The sequence below is a fragment of the Pleurodeles waltl genome, chromosome 9, assembly GCF_031143425.1.
Source record: "Pleurodeles waltl isolate 20211129_DDA chromosome 9, aPleWal1.hap1.20221129, whole genome shotgun sequence".
Taxonomy (NCBI): domain Eukaryota; kingdom Metazoa; phylum Chordata; class Amphibia; order Caudata; family Salamandridae; genus Pleurodeles; species Pleurodeles waltl.
In genome coordinates this window covers 70,136,808-70,162,890 of record NC_090448.1, presented here as the reverse complement: position 1 = coordinate 70,162,890, position 26,083 = coordinate 70,136,808, and the positions used below count along the sequence as shown (strand labels likewise).

General features: G+C 44.7%; 1 protein-coding gene across 1 annotated transcript in view; it reads left to right on the top strand.

Annotated features, from left to right (window-relative positions):
• Window positions 1-26,083, top strand: part of LOC138259583 (uncharacterized) — a 263,081-nt gene that overhangs the window by 23,650 nt on the left and 213,348 nt on the right. The window contains exon 2 of the mRNA XM_069207417.1: window positions 11,001-11,068. The gene's annotated coding sequence lies outside the window, so the exon portion shown is untranslated. The remainder of the gene's footprint in view (window positions 1-11,000; window positions 11,069-26,083) is intronic.

The window sequence follows — 26,083 nt, the reverse complement described above, 5'->3', positions numbered from 1 at the left end:
AGCACCACCATCTTAATGAGTACTTTCCTCCCAGCTACTGACAATGGAAGTGTCTTCCAAAATCCCGGACTAGTTTTCAGTGCCCTGATGGCGCTACCTATGTAGCCCTCTAGAATATCAGCCCTGGTGTGATAAACCTTGACTCCCAGGTAGGCCATGCACTGAGGTTCCCAAGTGACGTGTCTCAGCTCCTCTGGTGGGTCATTGTCTGTTGAAAGTGGGTAGAGGTGGGATTTCCGCCAGTTTAGCTGTAGCCCTGTTAGTCTGCCAAGTTGTGTTGAGTGCCTGGGCTCCCTCTAAATACGGTCCCTTATCCTCTTGTACAGGAGCTCCTGGTACGAAGTACCAGTCTGTGCATGGACAGCCAATGGCTCTATCGCCAGTGCAAATAGCAAGGGCGAGAGGGGGCACTCCTGCCTTGTGCCCCACTCCACCCTATATAGCTTGGATATGGTAGTCCTGGTTCTAACTCTGGCTCTAGGATCTGTGTATAGCAACTACTTCCATGTAATGAATCCCTCTCCCAGGCCCATGCAACTGCATTTCCACCCAGGTTATCAAATGCATTCTCTATGTCTACTGCAAAGACTGTCGCAGCTCTTTTGTTTGGTATGTCAGCATCTAATAGGTGAATAACCCAACGGATGTTCTGGGCTGTGTTCCCGGTGGGGATGAATCCTGCTTGGTCTGTGTGGACCAAGCGAATCATGAATGGCAGTAACCTTGTTGCTAGTTAGCGACTAAGAATTTTTTTGTCCGAGGTAAGCATGAATAGGGGCCTGTAGGCTCTGCTGTCATTTGCCGGTTTACCTGGTTTCAGTTATGGGATTATTGGTGTCTCTCTAGTTGAATCTGGAAGACAGTTGTGTTCTCTTACTGCTCCAAATAACTGCTCTAGTTTAGGGGCCAGTTTGTTAATGTATGTGGCGTAAAATTCTATGGGGAGTCAGTCCGTGCCTTAGGTTTTTCCTCGTGCAAGGCCCTTAATGGCTTCTATGATTTCTGTCTCCTCTATATTTCCTCCTATACCTTCTTTCTCTTCCTCAGTGAGATTTTGGTGTGGGAGAGGTTTTAGGAAAGCTCGTAAGTCTCCTCTTTACCCCTGCGTGATGCTTGTGTAAAGAGTGGTGTAGTATTCTCGGAAATGGTGGTTGATCTCTTCCTGACGGTATAATTTGTGCCCGTGGGGGTGGTGATCTCCATGATGGGAGTCTCTCTCTTTGAAGGGTTGGCCAGCCACACCAGTAGCGTGCTCGTTTAGTCCCTTTCTGCATGGGTTCTTACCATGCAATTTTTATAGTTGAAGGAGCGGAGTCTCTCAGTGTACTCTATCTTCACTCTGTCCTATCCCAGTTGCCTTTGCAGCTCAGGGTGTTCTGGTCTGTTATCCTAGTGCGTGTAGCTCAGCTTCTGCTGTCCTGATCTCCCCTAGTATTGACTTCCGAATTCCCATTGATGCGGCTATGCATCGCCCTCTAATCACTACTTTTAAATTCGTCCCACATTATCTGGGGAGATGGGGCAGTAGCCTAATTTTCCTCAAAATAGCTTCTGATGTGAATTTCCCACCCACCACCCCTCCCCACCTGCATCTGAAAGGCTAGGGATTCCGGCTTGAGGTGGCAGGTTGGTATTCGCGGCTTGGTCTTTTCCCAGGCCAGGACCGGATTGTGGTCAGAAATTGCCCTCCCCAAATATTCCACTTCCCGGACTTGGTCATGTACTTCGGGCATGCAGAGAAGTATCTAGGCATATGTGTAAGTCATGCCTAGTTGAAAAGAAGGAATAAGGATTGCCACCCTTTGAATTGTTAGCTATTGTGCCCACCGGTTTAACTCCGGGTTAGCCACACAGTTAGTGTCATCCACTTCCCCTGATCAATACTGCGTGCAGTAGGCGAGGGGCCAATGTGCCCGAGAGGTGCTCTAGAAATGTACTGTGGTCTGTGTTCGGTGCAAATATGCTAATGAGTGCAATATCCTGCCCCTCTAGACAGCTAGTGACCACTACATAGCGCCCATTTGCGTTGATGAATGTTGCTGTCTTTTGAAAAGGAACTCCTGCCCTGATACATATTAGTGTTCCCCACGCGTACGCTGAGTAGGTTGTATAGTACACCTGGTCCCTCCATCTCTTCTGCAGAGCCACCCACTCTGCAGCATCGCTATATGGGTCCCTCTTCTTTGCAGATAGAGTACCATGTACCGTTTAGCCATATTGTGCATACCCCTGATATTCCAGGATACTACCATGTAGTTTTGCGAGTCCCCCATTAGGCTCAATTGTTATGTGACTATTATGTGGCACCTTTCCATAGGTGGGTCGTGTTGACACCGTATTTACCTTCAGGACTACCTCATCTGGAGGTGTAGCATCCGGGTTCCCTTAAAGTAGCAATCAACAAACTTCCCAACTCACCCTACCCCAGATCAGGTGAAGAAACAACTCCCCATCCAAACTAGTTATGATTTGAGTAACACCCTTGTGAGGTGCATGTGCTCATACCTCGCACGGCCCTCAGCTCGAGGTCACGCCCCGTCCAGTCTCTTCGGTTTTCGGAGTCGCACAACCTGTCTTCTCTTAATCTCCATGCGTTGGGCTTCTCAATGTGTGTCCCAGTTCCTTGCAGGTGTATCATACGTCTTCAGAGGGTCCTGGCGTCACTACCGGTAGCTCCACGCTCGGTGCTGATTACCCTTCGGAGTGCGATTGCCACACATCTCTACCCCCGCCTCCCTGCTCAATGATGTCACGGCAGTAGCACATAGTCTCTCCCTCTGTGCCTCCTCTAGAGAGGGTGCCGCTTTGCTGCGCTGGGGTCTCCCAGGCTGCTGTCGCCGGCTCCTGGGTCGGTTTCTCCATTGTGTGCAGGTATCAACAGCTCCTGCTCTGCCATCAAGCCAGTCTCGTGCCTCTTGCTGAGTTTGCTCTTGCTTTAATGGATAGCGCACGCCTTTGTGAGCCTAATGTCATTAGGACCGTGCCAGAGTTATTGCCAAGGGGGGGGGGAATACAGGACTCGCCACGGGTCTCCACCCCCCCAAAAAAATCTTGCTGTGTTATTGTTGATCCTTAGAGGGGGCAGGGGCCGCACAGTCTGCCCCATCGTCTTCTAAGGTCAGGCCCACTCAACTTCCAGGGCTGTTGACCATCAGTGGCCGGGTTTCTGGACCACTACTGCAGCTACTTCACTCCAGGCCCGGGTGGTCCCAGACGCAGGGGCTGCCTGCTCTTTTCTCTTCAGGCATGCCGCCCTCTCTCCTCAAGGGGGCTGCCTCTACTCACTCCTTTCGGCCTGCAATTATCTTAGTGGGGGGGGCAGAGGTCTCCTCCGTTGGTGCTCTTGATACCCCCCTGCCTCCCACCATCGGTCCCTCCGCTCGCCATCAACGCCCACACAGGGGAAAAAAGGGTAGGGCCGCAGCCAGGCCCACTCTCTCCCACTACACTCCGGGCTGGAGTCCTGGGCCCTTGCTCACCTGGGTCGCAGATTGTGCCGCTCTGCCCCCTCCCCCATCCGTGCCGGAGGCAGGCAGGGACTTCGCTCGCGCAACTCAGGCCACGTCTGCCATCTTGAGTATTTGGGGCTCCTTACCCCCATGTCTCATTTGGTGGGAGGGAATCGGCTGCCATGGCTCTGGTGTTTAAAGCTGTAGGATGGGATCGTACGTGGATACCTGTGCCGGAGCTCCTCACTTTTGCTCCTCACGCCATGGGCTCTAAGCCGAGTCCCCTGATGTATTCTTATTTATGCTTTCTGTGTTGATAAAGTTTTTTTTTATTACTAACTGGTTTGGTTATCAGATTTATCAAAATCCAAGATCTCAAGATATTGTGGTTTTAATTGTCAGCAAAATGTTACTGTGTTTTCCAAAGTGCCTCATACATAGAGGATTTTCTGAATTAACAAGATTTCCTTCCTAGAAGTTTGTGTGCCTAATATAGGTTGATGTCATGAGTGCAGAGGCAAAAACACAATAACATGGGTTTGAGTGCAGTTGGACAGGATCCTGCCTGGTGTGAATTGGTTTTAACCAGTACCGAAAGGTGCTGTTCCTTTTTCAATCGTTTGTAAAGTTTCTTGTTCTAACTTGCTAATTTCCTCCTTTTAGGTTGAGCTGACAAATGTTTATTGACGTAAGTTTATTGAGAAAGGCTTTGTAATTGTTTCCTCATTTATGGAGCAGTGAATCTGTGATTGTTTAGTCACCCAAGGAGGCATGACCGCAAATCCACGCTATTGTTGACAGCTGCGCTGTGCTTGGTTAACGTTTGGCATAGTTGCACTGGGAATGGTTGCATTTTCGCAAGCTTATTTTGTGTGATGATCTTAGCTTTTTGAGAAGAAATAATGGGACTGTGTTGAAAAATCCTAACATATATATTGTACCTTCTACTGAGGGTCACAGATTACCTGCTGAGGGAACACCTGCATATAAAATGATGACTTAGAATTCTATATATGTACCTGGATTTCTGCATTACTTTAATAATATATTGCTTCTGTTATAAATTTACAGTTTCCTTTAGAGGAAAGCTTTTTTTTTTTTTTATTTAAACTATGGATGACGGTAAGTCGTTAACTAGACCTATATCATTTGAGACTTTGAATAAATGGGATCACATGGCTACAGAGAAGTAGAGATCGAGGGTGTCAAAGCAGATGCAGATAAAGGGTTGATTTAAATAATAGCTTGAGAGCAAGTGGGATTAATCGGAAATATGTTAGAGTGAGGATATGATGGAGAGAGTGAAAACTTTCCCTGCAATATTCAAGTAGACGGCTGTTCAAAAGCATATTGACAAAAGAAGAGAGAAAAACAAAATTGAATGATCTTTTGAACTTCAGACTTCTATATACACTAATGGGGTAGAGAGACAGGGACCTGGTTTTGCCGTTGTACCCGATATGAGTGCCGCAGGAGTGTAAACACAAGCAAACTGCATCTGTGGTTGTAAGCACAATGACAAGCGTGGCATCTGAAAGTACAACATATTTGCAATATGCTTGTAGGCATATTACTACTCTAGCTGGCTTCAATTGATCAACCTGCTGTTGTTTCAGCCATTGAGTAGACTTCAACAGAGACAGTTATTAATGTGGGTCTTTCAAACATTGAATTTGGTGAATTTTGCAAGGAACAGTTGACACGCAGTTGTCATACAATATTGATGAAATATGATACTTGATCAAGGAAGCCACCAGATGTTCAATGAAGGCACACACAACAAGCTTGAAGAATTAGCTGATGAGTGTGAGCTACATATCTGCAGAATGAAATGCTAGAAAAATAGACTTGACCAATGACGAAATAAATGAACTGTGAAATAAAGGAGCTATGGTTAATTACTTTTAAGGGTTAAAATTAAAGATTTGGTTGAAAAGATACAGGAGTGGAATGACCCATTGAAATACAGGAAAGAGTGGAAGAGAAGGACAATAAGTAAAATGAAAGCTTCAGAGACAGGAAAGAGGACTAAGGGGGTCAATTACTGACACACAAACAGGTGCCCGGGAGCTGATAGTTATGGCTTTACAACATATTTTTCCAAAATTCTGAAAAACCTGAAAAATGGTAGAAGGATGTTCATATTGTGACTACTATTTTGAAAATGCCCTGAACTGGTGTCAATTCATTATTTATGATTGTAGTCCCTAGTGATTTGTGGTTTGAGTGTAATTTTACTGTTGCTTGGCCATCTGAGGTACAAGCTAGATTTGTATCAAACAGTACTCCTTATGTGTTTGCTGACTCATACAAGCAGCTAATGGACTGTTTTAAAAGGAAGGTGCCTAAGAAGGATATCAATTGGGCAAAGATGTTGAGATCCTCACAAGAACCGAAAGAATCTGTGCATGCTTCCTATTAAAGACGTATGCAGATTTTCAAGAAGCTTAGCGGAGTTGAAGATCCGGAAAGAGAAGCTGCTAATGGTTTCATCTCTGCTTTTGACATTGGTTTGCATATGGATCTTAGTAATGATGTACAGCAAAGCAAGATGTTCTTGCAAACAAAGAGTATAGATGAGATTTTAAAGCTTGCCAAATACAGCCATGATTGGTTTCATGCAAAACAGAAGAAAATCAAGGAGACGTTAATGGTTGCCCAGACAAAGCAGTTTGAGAGACATGCCACGAATCAATTGATGGGTTCTGATTTGGGTTAAATTCAGTCTGGAAATGCTGGCATGAACGGGAAGTCTTCAATACAATGTGCGAAAACAGGAAATGAAATAATTCAAATGCAGGGTCATGGAAGAGGAATGGTGAATAATTGTGGCATTAATGCAAATGTTGACATGTTAAAGAAAAATAATTTGTTCCCCAGATGCAGAGAAATGTGATTCAGATACAGTCAGTAGCCTTATCCCAATCAACGTCTGTGCAAGGTATGCATGATCAGAAACTGTTTTCACATGAATATACTTACTGGTGAAGACAATGAAGTTCTAGAATTTCTGGTCAACGAAATGAATATCCTTGTGAAGAAACCAGTAACACTGTCCAGTTTCAGTGGATTAGAATGAAGAGTAGTTAGTGTGAAAGTTATGAGTGGTAGCAAAAAGTAGTAGTCTCTGATTTGAACAGCGAGAAACTTCAGTTGAAAATAAGGCAAAAGAACATCCAGAGGAAGAATGAAGTTCATAGTGAATTGTGCTACAAATGCTGATCCAAGTCCAAGTTCAACAGTAGGCCCAGACAGAAATATAATTCCGCTTGCAGAGTGGTGGAATTCAGGTAACTCTGTAATGCGTGTGTAACGTGGAGTTCCTGTTGAATTACGCCATCTGGCACGTGGTGGAATTATATTCCCATTGGCGCACATCAGGCTCTGTAAACTTGCTCTTGTGTGCAAGACTTACATCCTACATTTTGTAACGCCGGCAATCGCGTCTCTGCTTCTCGACTAGATGTTCAACTCGAGTAGCGGACAGATCAACTCAAATAACTTTTCAAATGAATATTCTACTCAAATGTACGGTTCATATTGTTTTTGTAGTACGAAAAGCACCTTCCTGTCCAGAAGGCTCATACCAGCGCTTTGTCCATCTCTTGGTCACTTTTCATTTGGATTTCAAGGTAAAAGGACCACTCTCTCTAAAAGTGCTGCTGCATATGTACTATTGGAATTTAAGGACTTTGTTTTTGTGACATCACAACAAGTAAGTTCTAACCCTTTTGGATAAGAGTGGTGTTTGATTGAGGGCAGGTACCAGTATTTATTTGTACTTTTATTCAATTTCTGACTTTGATTATAGTTGTGGTGGGTGGCCTGGAATTGCAGTACGGGCCCTGTTTTGTTGTTTGCATTTAATATATTATAAATAAATGAAAAAAAAAAAGGCTGCACAGTTAAGTAAATTTTCTCCTTGTTTATTAAATCTGCATTATTAATTTATTTTACCCTGTGGCCTAGTCTGCCCATTAGCCAGTACTGGGCATTGGGTATATGAAACCAATGTTTCTGTGGAAAATGTTTTAAAACCTCTATAATAAAGGCTAGGAATGGCATTAGATTAAAGGAAAAATTTGGTGTTTTTATTTCACTTTTGTTTTCCTGCACAAAGTGTATTTTGGTAGGGTAATGTATTTTGATGCCTTGGGAGGACGTGTGGTAAAAATGTTCATAGCTGACTTAATGTTTGTTTTTGGCATTGCTGAATTAATGGTAGTGTTTTCCTCATTATTTACCATGCCTCCTTTGTCTGGCCAGTATAGTATGTGTGTGTTTGCCATAGGCCACCATTTTGTCTCTATTCTCCGTGCCATGTGGTAATTTTGTGTAGTCCGTGTCCATAGGCCTGCATGTGTTCTTTGTTGTCCATGCTTCCCTGCTTGTTGTTGTTTGACCATGTTGCTGGCAGCTATTTGTGCTTTTGCCCTAGGCCTGCATTTGTTCTCTCTAGTCATTGCCTCCTTGCTTTTTCTTGTTGTTTGTATGGCCCGGGCCATTTTGCACTGCCATTCAGTGTGCTTTTGCCATGTTCTTTGTTGTCCATGCCTCCTTTCTTCTTGTTGTTGTTGGACCATGTGGCCAGCGGCCATTTTGTGAAGCTAGCAAGTGTGTTTAAATCCTTCCTTCTTTTTTCTTTTTTTTTTTTTTCTTTTTTCCCATCCATTTTCAAGGCGCATTGATACAAGAGGCTGATGCTTTTTGTTTTTTGGTTCATCTTTTTGCTCCCCCCTCCCCCGATATTAGTTTAATGTGCTTTGGAGCATCATTGTAGTATATGTTTGAACAATGTTTATATAATATATGCATTTTTTCTGTTTTCCCCTGCACCTCCATGCCTCCCAAAGGATTTCTCATAGACCCTAGTGATACACCAGCAATTACTTTATTTTACATTTTCCCTCCACCCCCCAGCGTTCACTTTGAAAGAATTGTCATTTTCCCCTGCTTGACATAATTTCCTGGCACATACCAGAATTCCTTTTGTAAATATTGTGTAATTTTCCTATTCACCCCTTGCCTGCCATGGGTGGTTGGTGCATACTAACGGGGTTTGCTCAAATCACCCTACATTTCCTGGGAAGACAGAAAAGGGAATGGTCTAATGTGGGGACTAGTTGTTGTTCAGCTAAACCACTTAAAAGGTGAAAACTTTGATTGGTCACCTGTATATTGGTATGTTAATCACCAGAATTGATCACCTGTATATTAATCGCAATAGTGATTTAATATACCAATATTCAGGTACTCCATTCAAGCTTTTGCCTTGTATTTATTAATTAGTCCCCACATTAGACCATTCTTTTTTCTGTTTCCTCTGCTGTAGGTCCTTCAAGCACAACAGTGTTCATTTTGTAAGGATAAAGACATTTTCCCCTGCGCTCCCTGTCTGCCATAGGCACCTGATGCACACCAGCGTTCATTTTTTGAGGATTGCCATTTTCCCCTGCGCCCCTTGCCAGCTATAGTTGCCTGGCATATTACCAGCATTAATTTTGTAAGGATTGTGTAATTTTCCCATTCGCCCCTTGCCTGCCATAGGTGATTGGTGCATACGAGCGGGTTTGCTGAAATCGCCCCATATTCCCTGGGATAACAGAAAAGGGAATGGTCTAATGTGGGGACTAGCTGTTATTAAACACATTTAACCCCTTATCTGCTGATCACTTTTTTGGCTATTTGGGATAGTTTTTCCCTGCAAATGGCATCAACAAAGGGTTTGCAAATGGCCATTAAAATGTGGGCCGGTGCATTCTACTCCCAGGCAATGGTGATAGAGAGCCAATGCGCAACTTTGGCAAACAACTACTCAGTGGTTTCAAGCTGGGCGGGCCCAAGTCGTGGCACTTTTTACAGAACATGCACATAAGGGATGAAGCCGGGAGAGGCTGTAATTTATCTGATCATTACTCACCCTTGAAACTGTTTGAAGTTGGGCCCTTGACCTTACTGACAGGATAAACAGTTCTATCCCCCAATGTTCCTTGCTCCTGCGATCTGCCCTTAATTGCGTTGAGGGCCATACCAAGGGAATGAGTGTGCTGTACTTTTATGGATGATCATAGTACCAGTGGCCTCAGTAACCCCCTTCTGCGGTGGCTCGTTGGCCCCCATTGGAACCACATCCTGCATCTCCTCCCTGCTAGTAATGGGCACTGATTTAGTCAGGGTTAGCCCGAGTGGCCCTTGCTTCTTGTCCTCTGGTGCTCTCTTGGTTGTGTTTGCCGCCCCATAGACTCAAGCATGAGTCTCCCTGTGACCTGTCCCACTAATGAAAATAATTTGGTCTCAATGCCGTCGAGGTGATCCGGCAGGGGTTTTGAGAGCAGTTTCATCATCAGTTCAATCTTTGCACAATGTTCATCACAGTTATATTGTGCGCCTGCCCCTGCAGGGACTACTTTCCCCTGAAATCCCGGAGTCTCTATTGTGGTGAAGAGTCTTTTCCTCACGGCCCTCCCTTCCTTCTTTTTTACTGGGGGTTCATTTGATGATCATGTGTCATGTTGCTGGAGAGCTAAGCCCCGGTGGTGATGCAAGGGAGACGCGGACATTGTACATCGACGAATGCTCCCCCGGACTCTGTCCACTGGAGTATCATTCATTGGAGGAATGTGCGGGCCTACCGCCCAGTGGAGGCGACTCTCAATTAGCTCAATCTCCTATGACGGGACTCCAGCGGCTTCCTTCAGGAAGGAGTCTAAAATGGTGATGCTATCCCCTACGGAAGCAGCTGCTGTAATCTTTCTTTTCTCCAAGGTCTGCTCACAAGCCAACAAATCAAGAGAGGTCTGTAGACCTGGAGCACACAGGCCAAGAGGAGTACTCCAGCCTAGCCCCTGACAGGCACAGACAGACAGGCCGGCTCTTGGCCCAGTCTTTGCACCGGGCGCGTCTCACTCATGTCCTGTGCTGTGGGAGCCTGGAAGTGCTTTGAGTGCTGAGTTAGTCCTTGCCCCTCTTCCTCATCTGCAGCATGATCCCTGTGAGCAGTACCCGGGGGTTCACAACAAACCTGTTAGGGCAGTGGCAGCAGTGCAGAAACACCCACCCCGTGGGGGCCGTGAAGTGTTTTGAGCGCTGAGTCAGTCCTAGCTCCTCCCTTCCGACCCCCAACCACCACCACCATGAGACTTACTCTGGGAGATGAAGTCCCAGGCCAGGGTTCCACAACAACACTGTTGAGGCAGTAGCACCAGCATTCATGTTTTAAGGATTGCCATTTTCTCCTGCACCCCTTGTCTGCCATAGGTGCACACCAGCGTTAATTAAAGATTATGCCATTTTTTTCCCCTGCATTCCCTGCCTGCCGCAAGTGTCTTCACTTAGATGCACATGAAGCAAACAGTTACATCTGTATATTGTTATCCTGGTTGAAATATTATGTTATGGTGTGGATTGGAATGGATACACTATTGTTAATAATTTGGGAAAATCTAACTGAATCATATTGTCTGTACTATGAATAATTCCACATTTCACTAAACATTTTTCTTGCACAAATGCCACATTTCACTAAATATTATTTTGTTTATTTGATTTTAGGGGCACAAGCGACATCACCCACAGTACTGCCAGACAGAAGGCAGGCACAAAGTAACAAGAGACACCACGTGAGTCCTTCTCTGCTTCTACTTAGACCTTGAAGATTGTCTCAAAGAAAGGTGTTGCCAAGAAAGTGGCCAATGGGGAGGAGAAGATGATGCAGAATTTCACCACTAGCTTTCTACCCTTTTTTTTTTTTTTTTTTTTTTTCCTCATGAAACTTCTTGTGCCTGCCTTACCGTCCTCTGGACAGGAAGCAGGAAGCGGCAGTCCTGCATCAACAATACCACCCCATCCTAAGCCCAAGTCCCTGTCTGTCAACGAAGCAGCCAGTGCAGTCCTGGTGATGAGCAGTGAGTCTGAATTGGATTTATCTTAACTAGAAACTCGTACCCAGTCCCCATAGGAAACTTTGCAAAGTGGACAACCGGAGCCAGCAGTAGTTTACTTAAAATAGGAACAGAATATGAGGTTGAGCTTCCTGCTGAGCAAGTTGTACCTCTTGAACCATTGGCTTCCCGATCTCCAATAAGAAAAAGGGTACTCCAACATCTTCTTCAAGCCCCCCTTCTGACGATCTGGACATGGATTGGACCGTGGTAGAGTTTGAGACCCGCCACGAGAGACACCGAAAGTTCCTGAAAGCCTTAGAATTATGAAAAGCGATGAGGACGAGCCAATGATTCTCAGTATGGCAGTCGATTTTAAAGGACACCTACATTGCCCCTTCTATTCAAACTGCTCAGAGGGATGTGGCACTGGTTCCGCCACCACAGCCAACGTCCACGCTTGTAAGGCCCCTGCTGAGACCTGCGTCCACCACTACCTCAGTTGAAGTATGCACGGCAGAGAGGCAATAAACACTCTTCTACTGCCAGTTCTTCAGGCATTGGCACATAAAAAAAGTTCTCCACAGTTTGGGACTTCATTAAGAGGAACAAGCAGGAGGAAAATATCGCAATAGGCTCTGTTTGCCACTTAGTGTTCATCGAGGTAATCCTGGTTCACACCACTGTATTCGAGGCCAAAGAACCCATATGAAAAAACTTCACGTAATCCGGCGGGAGGAGCACTTTTAAAAATATCTAGTGGTGGGGATGAGAGAGGGGAATCTGCTCCAATCATGGTGATAGTAGATGAGGAGGAAGAAGATGATGACAGCTTTATTACACAAAGCATCACTGTCCCCTCCAGTGTGCCCACATCAACAGCCTTCAAATGGCACGAGACTCAGAGTAAGATGCAGATAGTATTGCATGCAGTGATAATTACCCCATGACTCACATTGAGTCTACCACCTCCTTTTTCTCTCCGGAAGTTGTTTGCACCAGTGACACCACAAAAGAAAACTATCCAAGCTACTATTACAGCCATGTTTAGGCAGGAGGGTCCCTACGAGCACAACCGCCCAATGGCATGTTTGCACAACATAAAGCAAGCTAGATTGTTAGCTTTGTACCTCCTCTCTTTTTCTTTCATGGAAGGAGTAGGATTTCTAGAAATTGTGGTGGTTATTCGGCCCAAAATAAAAGGTTCCTAGCTGGACCTTTTGTGCTAGAGTTGGTGTTTCAGCGCTCCATCACAATATATTGCAATTTATTGGCATGCTTTGCAGCAGAGTACTGTTTACACTATCCACTTGACAACTGACGTGGACCATTTGTCAAGCAACTTATGTGTTTTCCCTGCACACTGGCTCTCTTGTGGGGGTTTAGGCAACAGTGATATTGAGGTCTCAGCACTGAGAAAACGTTTAAGGGCTTTCGGTGGCATGCAACAGTAGCAATGTTCGCCATGCAGAAATTCCATAAAGCTGCAAACCTCTTGGAAGACTTTAACATGAGGGTGCTTGAATGGCTCTGACCCAGAGGTCTCGGGATTGGATTTGTTACCACGGACGGTGACAGGAATATAGTGCAGTCCATGGCAGATGGTGGCTATTTCAGGGTCCTGTGTTTGCCATAGTGCATCAGCATAATTGTGCAGGACGTTCGCAAAAAAAAGAAGACCGCAACAAACAAACCTCGGCCAGAAGAATATGCACTTGTTCCAGACTTTTTTTTCTTTTTCTTTTTTTTTTTTTTTTAAAGCCAGGAAGGAGCTGAGGGTTGTTCAGTGTTCTAACAGAATACCGACTAAAGTCCTTTTACAGAAGTTGCTAATATGTTGGAGCTTGACCTACCTCATGTCACATCACCTGTTTGAGCAGTACAGACCGATCACCGGCTATGTCCTTCAAAGATAAGGGGATACAATAGGGAAAAGCATGTCCCTGGGGTTGTGAAATGGAGCCTAGTCAAACACCTAGACATATGCTACTCACTTTTGAGATTTTCACACAGTAAATCAGCAAGGAGGGACAGTACAAATAGCTAAGCTATCCCATTGCTGCATCTGCTACAGGTCTTTTTAAAAAAGGTGTCACAAAGTCTCATCAGTGGGAACGAAGAAGCGCGTGAGTTGGTTGTGTGCTTAATCCTTTGCTTGGCTGCTAATCCAAGGCTGCAAAAATAGATTGTGTCCTCCAAAGGTTAAATCTGTGCAACAGTACTAGATCCATAGTTTAAAAAAAAATGGGCCACTTTCCTTCATTTTTCAGAAGGGGATGTTTCACTGTCCAAGACATGGATTATTGCGCAAGTGTGAGACCTGGAAGAAGAAAGTTAGAGGTCACGGCAGAAGTGCTGGCATGCAGCTTTTAACCGCCAGAGAAGGCAGTGCTTTTGTTTCACAGCACCCAACACTGGCAACAACCACACCAGGAACAGAAGAATCTGACTCAGCCTCTGCAGTGGCTTGGTTTCAAGTGGCAGGGCTTAAGTCAAGTGCAGAGGCGAAGATAACAGTTTGAGCAAGTGGCAGCACCAGTGACCATTCAGGGGATGGGCCAAGACTATCTGGATGACCCAAAAGAGTTCTACCTGGATCAAAACCCATTGGTCTATTGGTATGGGAAGATGTGCCAATGGCCAGAGTTCAGCAGGCTGGCAATAAAGTATCTGGCTTGTCTGGAAGTCATGGTGTCTGCGAAGCATGTGTTCAGTGCATCTGGTGCAGTTGTCACAGTCAGAAGAACCAGTCTCTTGCCTCAATTTGGTGAGATTGACCATTTTTAAAATGAACCAACACTTCATACCACAAGATTACACTCTTCCTGAAAAAGCACAGGAGGAGGAGGGTGATTGGTCAGGCTCAATTGTGTTAGCTGACCAACTTCTGGGTGAGTTTTAGGGCCAACTCTACTTCCTGACTGAGTAGGCCACAGTAGAACTTTCACATTATTGTTGAGTTGCTTTGCAAAAAAGATGGGTACAGGAGCATTCATGTATTTGGTGTCTTCCTTATGCAGCCCCACCATTTAGGCACATGTATGGCAGGATTGGAGTCGAAACAGTATGCACAGAAGAATCCTCCTTATCCCTTAAAAGGCGTGAAGACAATGCCTGCCTGCATCCCATCCCTATCCTTTTTATATTCCCTAGCTGGGCTGCCCCAGTAAAGATCCTTAACTTACAAGACTGTCATTGCGTTGGTTCCATGGGTTAAGAGAAGATGTAATAGACAATTGTGTACCACCGTGCTTGGATTAGAACAGGTAACTATTGCACCAGTGAGTGATACACACATATATATATATATTTATAAATATATATGTATGTATTTTGTGTAAGTGATGATGATTCATGTGGTGGCAGACATCATGTTGTTCAACTATTTGTAAACTTGATCAATGATTTGCAGTGTTTGGGTGGCAGACGGATGATTTGTTCCTGAAGGTCATTGGCCCTTTCACACTTAGATTTACTAGCATGGTCCACTGATTCCTTGCTGTACTACTTTTTTTTTTTCTCTGTTTCTTTAGAGACCAGACCAGTCCGTTTAGTTAACAAATACAAATCTATACACAATTCTCAATGTCATTTTGCTGCTATTGTTCTTCAACAGCAGTGCAATTCAGGTATGTCTCTCTTAATCTCATTTGGGTCAGGGGTTGGACTGATTTAGGACTCTGAGTCAGGACGGGACTACCTCAACAGTGAAAAGAAGGGAGTTATCTACTTGGGAAACCAACATGACTGAAAGAGTCCTACTCAGCCCTGTGGACTGGAGAGAGAGATGTGTTGATTTGGGAAATGCTGAGTAGTGTGCTGGCTCAAATGGCAAACTCCTCTAATTATGTAGTGGGGGCTGTAAATGGAGACAGATGTTTGATGTCACATGATGGACTCACTCAGCTACATTATGACAGTTGTGAGATTGATCAGCCAGGTACCTGCTGCTACTGGTTATAAAGGTTTTCTCACGTCTCAATTAAGTGCACGAGCCATGATTGCAGCAGCCTATGATATTGCTCTGCCTCTTGGTCCACTCCTCATGAAGCTTACCTTCTGCTTGACTCTACAGTATTGGTATTTACTGTTTTATAATCCACAGGCATTCTCTTCTTTTTGCACAAAAGCTCCTTACCAGACCGGTTCAGCCAGGCACCCAAGACAGGCATTCCAAGAAGAATAGAGATGCACCACCCAAGTTACATTTATATAAAGTATCATTTTTCTTTGACATCATTTTTACACCTGTATGCGTTTACACCTCCATAATTGGTATTTTTCAAACCTAATGATGACGGAACATTTAGGTAATTTCTGTTTCTGGGGTTGAAGGACTGTTTGCAATGCATTTGACTGAATTGTCATTCCTTTGTTTCCTAACACAACATATTTGATGATAATGATGTGCTGCTCATGGACCTGATGAATATTGTTGTATAGTGTTAGTCTTTGTCAGACCTTTTAAAACTCCCCGTTCCCATCCATTCATCAAACCCCTATCTCTCTTTTCCCAGGCTGTGTGCTATATTGAGGTGTGACCTATGAATTGACCCCATGAATGGATCATATACTTGGTAGGTCAGATGTGGTGAAAGTGACACCAACTCACTGGTGGATCTTCTTACCTGAGCATTAGCCCATGCCAGCCCCATTTCTCCACCCAGGCATGAAAGGGCTACAACATAATTCAAATCATCATCCCAGTGCAGGGTTGGGACAATTTCTCCTCCAGTGTTCCACAATAGGTAGTAGTTCAAGTGTGCACTATCTGGCCTACAAAAGTAGAGTTTCACTTTTGCTGTAAGTTCACTTTTGCACTTTAACTGAACTACCAGATTTTACTATTATGAGTGGGGAATTACTACTCGCACAGTTACAATGTGTTAAGTTACTGATAGAAAAGTTACTAGTCGTAAACTTACTTTGCAAGAGTCCGTAAACTAACACCAAATCAGGCCTTGTGTTGCTTAAATGCTTAAAATTCTCCTGAGTCCACTCATGATTTGAGAGTGTCGTAAGTTTTTTGTTTTAATTGTTTTAAAAAAAATTAAATACTAGCTTACCTTTGCTTAGAAGTTACTATTGCTAGTTTTTGTAATATCAGGTCTTTGTGTGATGGTGATGGTGGTGGTCTGGTCTTAGTCTTTGATAAGTTATCATAATAACCTGCTAAATCTGTTTTAATCATTCTAATTGCCTGTGATGGATAATTCTTCTGAACAATCCTAAAGTTGGAGTTCACCTAGATGTGAGTGGGACCGCACTTGTGTCTTCCCTGTTAGCGTTACCCCACTACTAGCACCACCACCAAGAAGGCCCCTTGGAAAGCCCTGCAGTAAGGTTTAGGCAGATTGAGAGAGGTAGCAACCATCACTTTATCTTGTCAGCTAGGAGAACTGTGAAGTGAACTAGTTTAGTTAGTAGCGTCTGCTGCTTTGGTAAGCAGAAATTAGTAAGATTAACATTTTGTTATGTATGTTGTATGCATATTCCCGTAGGGATCAATATAGTTACAAAGGGTATTAGGACAAGGTATTACATTATAACTAACTGGTATACACTGTGAAGGGGCAGAAGTTAACCTCATTGAGCAATAAGACAGACCTAGTCTGTGCTGTCCCCACTCTGATAGCGGAATATTGTTGAGGTATAAGTAAAGAAAGTAACCTAGCGAATAAATATATGGCAAGGAATTTCAGAATCCGATAGGGAATGTCTAGGGGGAAAGGTTGATGTACAGTATGTGACTGTTCAGAGGGCAGCTTTTTGTCAGGAAAAAAAGCCACACGGCTGTGCTGAAAAGCAGTTCAAAACCAAAAAAAAGGGGAGAACCCAAGCCCTCTACCCTGCCTTGGGTAAATATAATATCAGCACAAAAAGAAGTGGCAGGTAGAGATAAATTAAATCATGAATTACACGAACAGTCCTATATTCTGTTGCTCATGAGTTTATTATTTACTCCAATTTTATTTCTAATGAATTACTCAAAAAGCATAAAAGGATGAATGGTAACAAAAGGATTAGCCACCTTACAAAAATTATATTACACTAAATGACACTAGACATAACAAACGCAATAAATCCAACTGAGAATTTATCATTTTTAAAAACCAAATCTTAAATCAATGCCCTATACATTTGAATAGTGGTCACTGTTTGTTTATACTTCACAAGTGATCCACTTTTATCTGCTAAGTGACTAGGCTTTTCACTGCATTCATTTATCACCACTTTGTGCATTTCTTTCACACAAACATGATAAAATGCATCTCAAATATTTACAATAAAGTGCATTATTTATCAAGCCCAATACACTTGCAAAACAAGAAGATCGACGCGTTTCGGCCTGCTGATTAAAGGCCTCATCAGGATTGGGAAAGGGCAATAGTCATTCTAAAATAAAAACAAAAACATATCACTTACAAATCCACATATAAATAAATATAACAATAAAAACCAAAGAATGTGATCCAAGCCTCCACATTATGTGATCTTCCATAAAGCCTATAATTAGCTCCAATATTAACTTAGTTAGATAGTACCATTTGCTATGCCAAACCTTCCACGGTCGTTTGGTATCTTACTGTCTTAACACTGTTCCACTGTCTCTAGAATTATCTGCATTTCTTTTTTATCTAGCTTTTATTTTAAAATCACCGGAGATTAGCAACACTGTAATCCTTTTACCTTAGTGTCAGGGATTCACACCAAAAAGCCGAGATTTCATCTCTCTTCTCCAATATCTTTCAATGGTGTACACTTGTACCCGTCTGCAAAATGCTGTAACCATCGGCTTCCTGCCGTATACAAAAACGCTTCAATCAGCCTTTACGTAGCAGTTCAAAGACAGATTTTGAGAGAGATTCATATAGAAACGAACTACCCATTTTTATAGTTAAAAGAAAACCTACTCTACCTACAATGAAAGGCCCAACTCTCTCCCCAATCAAATGGCCCCAGTGTCCCATCAATGTCCAAATCTTTCCCTAGCTTCCTTTCCAATTCACACCCTCTCCACCCACAACAAAACAGTTCCTCTCGCCAAGAAAGGTCTAATAAAAAAGGGCATACATGTGGGCGCAAGGCATGCCACTTCTCGAGTCAGGTTATGCTGGCCTACAGACATCAGCACTGGCTCACATAGGGTGCGGTGGACGAGGAAGTCTTGTCAGTGGTGAGGAGGGGGTGGTCTTTTGGATGGCAACAATGGACGATCCCAACTGCTGGCAGCCCTGCCGATGCTGTGGCTGGTATGGAGGCTGGCCAGGGTGGTCGGAGGGACTGGAGGCACATGCTGCCTCCTCTAAAGCCAGCTATGGGCCATATTCTGCCAAGATGACCTCCATCCTGTACCGCTGCAGCCAAGTACCCATCTCCTGTCAGGATGGTGGCGCTCCAGCAGCAAGAGTAGCTCTTTCAAGAAAGGAAAACAATGAAAAATACAAATTGTAATGCTGAGTGCAACACTTGTTTATAGTGCAGTCACAAAACACTGCTGGTCCCCTAGAGACATTGGATTTTTTTTTTTTAATGTAATTAGTTACAGGGCCTACACATGCATCACATAACAATAGTACGGACTGCAAGCAATTAAGCCAGAATAGCACCAGAGTAAAATTTTTGTTTTTTTTGTTTTAAGGAATTTTATAGTAAAACTAAAAGGACATATCTGATAGAGACTTCAAGCTGCAGATTCCTTACTTTAGAATTCCCGGGCATCAGCTTGGAATCCAGAAATTTTGCTGAGCAATATCCTTGAGTGGGCCATTGGGTGGCTTCGTTCGGATCCGCGTGACGTCGTTTTAGCCGTTCGTGACATCAGTTGCCTATAAAGGCACCACCCAGGCAAGGCTACATCAGATCTTTTCCTTCCGTGCTGGTTAGCGCAGATCTGGATTCAAGCTACCCACTGCCTTTTTTGATGGGTCTTTTTCAGCCTTTTTGTCCAAGATTTTTTGCTAGTCTGTGTAGGATGTCATCTAAGAAGACTTGGTTCAAGCCGTGCAGCACCTGCTACCATGTCATGTCAGTGACAGACCCCCATAAAGTATGTGTCTGGTGTCTGGACCAAAACCACGACTCAAAGACGTGTTCGGACTGCTGGACCATTGCTCTGACTGCTTTCAGGGAGCAGTCCCTGAAGCTCATGGTGGCTTGGCAGTCGACATTGGTCGTGCTGTGGCATAGGCTCTCATTACTCCAATGAGACTACTGGATTTGGGCGGCAGAATCACTTTCACTGTGGGGGACTGAGTCTGAACCCACTACAGGTGACACCTGTCTGCCTAATTCGGGTTTTGCTCTGGCTAACTAGCAGTGCCTCACCTTCACCCAAAAGCAGGGATGAGTGGGCAGCCGTGTGCATGACACAATTGATTCCTTAGGGAAATCGTGGTCACACAAATCGCATCCGTTTACATTAGCCTCACATATATAAGGACAATCAGAGGCAGTATATATTTCAATAAGATTTTAATGAAGCAACTGCATTTTAGCTAGTAAAGCATGTACTGCAATAACTAGGACGATGAAGCATGACAGGATTAAAACTGTGACGAGGAGAGTAAAGCATAAAAATAACTCTACCATATTGTTACTAGAATCATTAAAATAATTCCTACTAGGCTATGTTAGAGAACAGCATGTTAAACCCTAGTTCTGCCCTTCAGGTTCCCCTGGGAAGAAATCATCCCGTATACCTGAGCAAGAGGCAGGTAGTCTACATAAGCAGCTGTAGCAAAGTGTTCAGTAATCTGCATACAGTCGTCATCTGGCTGGAATCTCCCTCTAACGTATGGTTGTGGCCACACCCATAGAAATCTGGAGAAAGAGTCAACAGCGACTAAGATGTATTTGTATGCACTTTCTGGTGTTAGGGGACCACAGAGTTCCAAGTACACACATTGTAAAGGTTTGTTGGAAATTAGGAGGGGTGTCTGCGGGGTGGCATTTGACGGTGGAGCCCTTAATTTGTTGGCAGATGTCACAACAAAGGTTGTTCCTCCATCTGCTGCCAGTCCACATCAACGCGCACCAGAGGACCCTTCTCCTGCAATGCCTGCAACTTCACCTGCAAGCTAACCCCCGAACACCATACCAAAACTACAGACTACCGCCTAAGATGCATCCTGCTGAACACCCGCTCTGTCCACAAACATGCAATCGAACTCTGGGACTTACTGACCACACACTCGCTGGACATCGCATTCCTCACCGAAACCTGGATGAACCCTGCCTCGGAATCTGACATAGCAATAGCTATAACCAGATAATTACAAAATCACCAGAAGAGACAGCAACAACAAACCAGGAGGAATCGCCATAGTCCATAAAAACACCATAGGGGTCTCCACCAACTCAGACGATATCATCAAGTCCGCCGAGCACCTCCACTTCACTATCTACGTAAACGCCAACAACACACTGAGGAACACTGGTCTACAGATCCCTAGGCCGAGACCACAGTTCTGCGACGACATCGCCGACACCATCAGTGCCCAAGCCCTTGTCTCAACAGACTACATCCCCCCCGGGACCTCAGACCCCATCACAGCTGTAACCAACCGGCAGCACTGGATAGAAGACTGTGCCAACACCCTCGCACCACTCAAACACCCCCCACATAATCAATGCCAGCTGGTTCACCCCAGATCTACAGGAATCCAAACAACGATGCCGCAGAATGGGGAAAAAGCTGGTGCCGTGACCCTGCCATCTCCAATCGCATCACCTTCAAGGAGGCCCTACGCAGACATCACCAAATAATACGCACTGCCAAAAGGACCCAATTCAAAAACTGCATCGACACCAACGCTCACAACAGCAGAGAAGTCTTCGACATCATCAAAGAGCTATCCACCCCCAGGGCCGGCTCCAACGAACCCCCGCGATTACAGGAGCTCTGCAACTCACTCGCATCCCACTTCCGTTGAAAGATAGAAGAAATCCACAACAGCTTCAACTCCCAGTCCCACCAGCTAACTACAAACACCCTCGAACCCTACGCTCCAAGCAACACCCACCTCCTCCACACCTGGACCCCTGTCAACACCGAAGACACCGCGAGCACCATGGCCACCATCCACTCCGGATCACCATCGGACCCCTGCCCACACCACATCTTCAACAAAGCTAACACTATCATCGCCCCCCCATCACTGCCACACCATCAACAGTTCCTTCGAATCAGCCACCTTCCCAGAGAGATGGAATCACGCAGAAATCAACGCCTTGCTAAAGAAACCAAAGGCAGACTCTGAGGACCCCAAGAACTACCGACCGATCTTCCTCCTCCCCTTCCCAGCCAATGTCATCGAAAAAATTGTGAACAATCAACTATCCCGGTTCCTGGAAAACAACAAAGCACTCAACACCTCCCAATCTGGATTCTGCAAAAACCACAGCACCGAGACCACACTCATTGCTGCCACAGACATCAGGACCATGCTCGACAAAGAAGAAACAGCAGCACTCATCCTCCTGGACCTCTCCGCAGCTTTCGACAAGGTAAGTCATCACACACTCCGCACACGCCTCCACAACACTGGAATCCGCGACAAAGCACTGGACTGGATCTCGTCATTTCTCACGGACAGTACCCAGAGAGTCCGCCTCCCGCCGTTCCTATCAGAAGCCTCCAAAATCACCTGTGGCATCCCTCAAGGATCTTCGCTCAGCCCCACACTTTTCAATGTGTACATGGCCCCTCTCTGCAACATCGCACAAACACACCACATCAACATAGTCTCCTATGCTGACGACACTCAGCTCATCCTCTCCCTCACGAAAGACCCCACTACTGCAAAGGACAACCTCCACAACGGACTCCACGCCATCGCCAGCTGGATGGAATCTATCCACCTCAGGTTAAACACAGACGAGACAGAATTACTCATCTTCGGCACTAACCCCTCAGCTTGGAACGACTCCTGGTGGCCCACCTCCCTAGGATCCGCACCCTCACCCACGCACGCAACTTGGGCTTCATCTTGGATTCCACACTCTGCATGACTCAGCAGGTCAATGCCATCTCCTCTTCCTGCTACAACAACCTCCGCCTGCTCCGAAAAATCTTCAAATGGATTCCCATAGAAACCAGAAAAACAGTCACCCACGCCTTGGTAGGTAGCCGATTGGATTACAGAAACGCCCTATATGCAGGAATAACAAACAAACTGCAAACAAAGCTGCAAAGAATCCAGAACGCATCTGCCCACCTCATTTTGGACATCCTACGCTGCGACCACATCTCACCCCACCTCAGAGACCTACGCTGGCTACCAGTATCAAAGAGGATTGCATTGAAAATGCTCATCCACGCACACAAGGCCCTCCAACACCTACCTCAACGACACCCACCTTTCACACCCCCACCCTTCGCTCCGCCAACCACGCCCTTGCCTACATTCCTCGCGTCCGTTGCACGACCGCCGTAGGAAGATAATTCTCTCACCTTGCCGCAAAGACCTGGAACTCCCTACCGCTCAACCTCTGCCTGACCCAAGACTTCTATCATTCAGGAGACACCGCAAGACTTGGCTTTTCGACCAGTAGCTCCCCCCCCAACTCCCTCAGCGCCCTGAGACCTTACCGGGTGAGTAGTGCGCTCTATAAATCCCGGATTGATTGATTGAACAAAGTACATACTGCTTGGTCTGTTTTATAGACTTGGCCACCAATGACGTGCTTGCTGTAATGATATTGTAGCCGCCACACCAGCATGGGCAGATACTTCCCCCTCATGTGTTGCTTTAATCAACTCTTGTCTTAGGTCTTAATTGGGAATTACTCGAACTTCCACGCCTGGTAGGTTTACTTCTCCGTCAAGGAAGCCTCCCATTAGGTAGGAATGTTTAGCAGGAAATGCTTTTGAATAGGGCATGCCTTCAGCTGTAGCTTTCACTGCAGCCCATCTCATAGTCTTGTTTCATTCCAGAACGAGCTACTGAAGCAACAGGAGCCACAGCTATTGCTGATTTGGCTGCTTCATCAGGCAATGTATTTCCAGCAACGTGTATTCCAACGCGCTGGTGTTCAAGTGTATGTACAACATGGACATTTGGTAGCGTTTCTTTCAGATCCGCTTCTTTCCCCCCACGGTAGTCTGTGTTTAATGGTGTTGCCTTTAGAATCTCTGAACCCATTCTGGTGCCAATAATGCAGGCATTCATTGAAGGACTGTTCATGGTAATATGAATCACAATCAATCAGTGTTAGCTGTGCAGGATCCGTATGTCCCAATGCCATCACCAGAGCCTTTAGCTATGCTAGTTGTGCAGTCCCCTAGGGTTTGCGTGAATGTATGTTGGGGACAAAATGTATTATCTTCCATGTGGCCGCTCACGACTGTGCAAGCAGCAGAGTATTGATGCTTTGTGCCTATTGTAGGTTGGCTGAGCCATTGGTGTACATGACTCTTTGATACTGATCAGTAGGCAAGGTATTTGCCGGAACTGGGTATTCTACTTTATATTGCAAAGATTCTTGAGTTTGTAATTTTGGGTAAAAAATGTATTCTGCATCGGTGCCTGTCAAAGACGTGGCCCATTGAATCCAACGTGAATGTAATGCTTTAATGTTTGGAACCCTGGCTTTGGTAACGGCCTCAAGGGCTGGAATTGGAGATACAACAATGCGTTTCCCCTGGGCAAGTTGTCTTTCTTTAATGACCGCCATCTGAACAGCAGTGAGATTTTTCTCAGTGGGAGAAAGCATTGTTCTGCTGCTGAATACAAATGTGATTTGTATGCAATCGGGACTGTCTCACCCTCATTGAAAGTTACATAGGTGAAACCAAATGCACCAGCAATTTACTCTGCAAACCAGATGTTTTTTTATTGTCCCTTGTGTGTAAGTGTTGTGCTGCAAGCATGTCTGTTTGCAAAGCTCTGAGAATGCGTGTTTGTTCGACTGTCCAGAATTTACTGGAAAAGTCCGGACTATTAAATCATATAAAGGTTTTATGTGTGATGCGTAATCTGGAATTTAAGTTCTGCCAAAATATAGGAAACCGAATAGGAATTGGAGTTTTTTAATGGTATTTGGGGGTTGTAATTGTAAAAGTTTTTCTAGGAATTGAGGCACTAGGCTCTTTCCTTCACTTGATTTGTATCCCAGAAACAGGACACTAAGGAAGGCTATTCTTCTTGAACTTTAGTTTATAGCCGAATTTGGCAAATCCCACAACAGTGTGGGCTACCCGTCTTAGATGTTGCAGTAATTCATCACCCATTGGATAAATATCATCTACATATTACAATGCTTCAGGGTCAATGTCGTGCAATATTGAAGTCACACAAGCCGCGAACAGTCCTGGACTGTTCGTATCTCCCTTGTGTAAATGACAGAATTTTTTACTGGGAGCCTAGAACACTAAAACGTTAGTCTCTACTCTCAGGCGCTATATTTTGGCAGAAGAAAGCTTTGAAAATATCCAGTGTTGTTTTGTATTTTATTTTGCACTATGTTGTTCATAGGTGCTGTGCTGTGAGTTTTTTTGTATAGTGTATGTTTAGATCTCTGTAGTCTAAGACTCTTTTGTATGAATGGTCCCGTTTACCTACTGGGAATAAGGGATTATACATTGGTGAGAGACGGGGTTAGATTATGCCCTGGTGCTCCAGTTCAGTGAAGATTTCCCTCACGGGTGCTGTAGCATCCTGTTTTATTGGATACTGTGGTTGAGGTTGGGGTTGATTTTTAGTAGGAATTACATGATAGGGGGAATCTTTATCCCCACCCTATGTGGTTGCAATTCAACTCGGGTGCATGCACCAATGCCCAATGGGGAAATATTGCCTCCTGTGCATTTATTTTTTAAGCTAACCAAAATGGAATCTCTTCTCGTTTGGCGGTTACTTTACCCATAATCTAATGTACAGTTGCAGGATTAATGCCTGGCATTACTGCATGTGGTTGCGCCAGAGCTGCATGTGCTGGGTTTGTGTTTAATGTTTGCATTTTAAACTGTACTAATGATCTGTATATTGCCGCAAGCAGGTTAGCTGCAGCACGGTGAGGTGTAAATGTGGCCAATAAAGGCCAGGTAGGACCATCATTACTTAGAGGACCTAACCTAACATGTAAAATTGTATGGGGTAGGGCGCCATCAAGCCAATTAAGTTCTTGATAAGATAGATATATTGCTAGATATGTAAATGCTCTGTATTGTGCAGGTGTGTTTGCAGGTGCATAATGATGAAATGTGTTTTTGTTCCCATCAGCTTCTGGAAATGTGCAATGTGACCCAAGAATTAAAAAAATATGTTCTATTGGCTGGATAAGCCTCAACAAGAAATGTGACTGGACCCCCCTTGGCCTTTAGACCATGTGCCAACAAATATGCAGTAAGGGGTGGTCGCATATTAACTGCAATTGCTACTTGTTGTGGCTTTGCTTAAACGAATGGTGAGTTTTGTTCAGAGATAAGCACACCAAATGGGGATTATCCTTTTAGAGTTCAAGCTTGAACAGCCTGCAGCGTTAGTTAGGTACTCCCTACTTGGCTGAGGAGAAAAATCCTCAATACCACGGACGTCTTGTCTTTGTATGTAGTGAGACATAGATGCTCAGAAGGACCTGAAAATTAGAGCTTGACCAAACATTGGTGGCACCATGTCGCTTATGCTCTCATTCTAATGAGACTATTGGATTTGGGCAGCAGAATCACTTGCACTGTGGGGGACGGAGTCTGCACCCCCTATAGGTGACACCTGTTGGCCTAATCCAGATTTTGCCTGGCCAACTATCAGT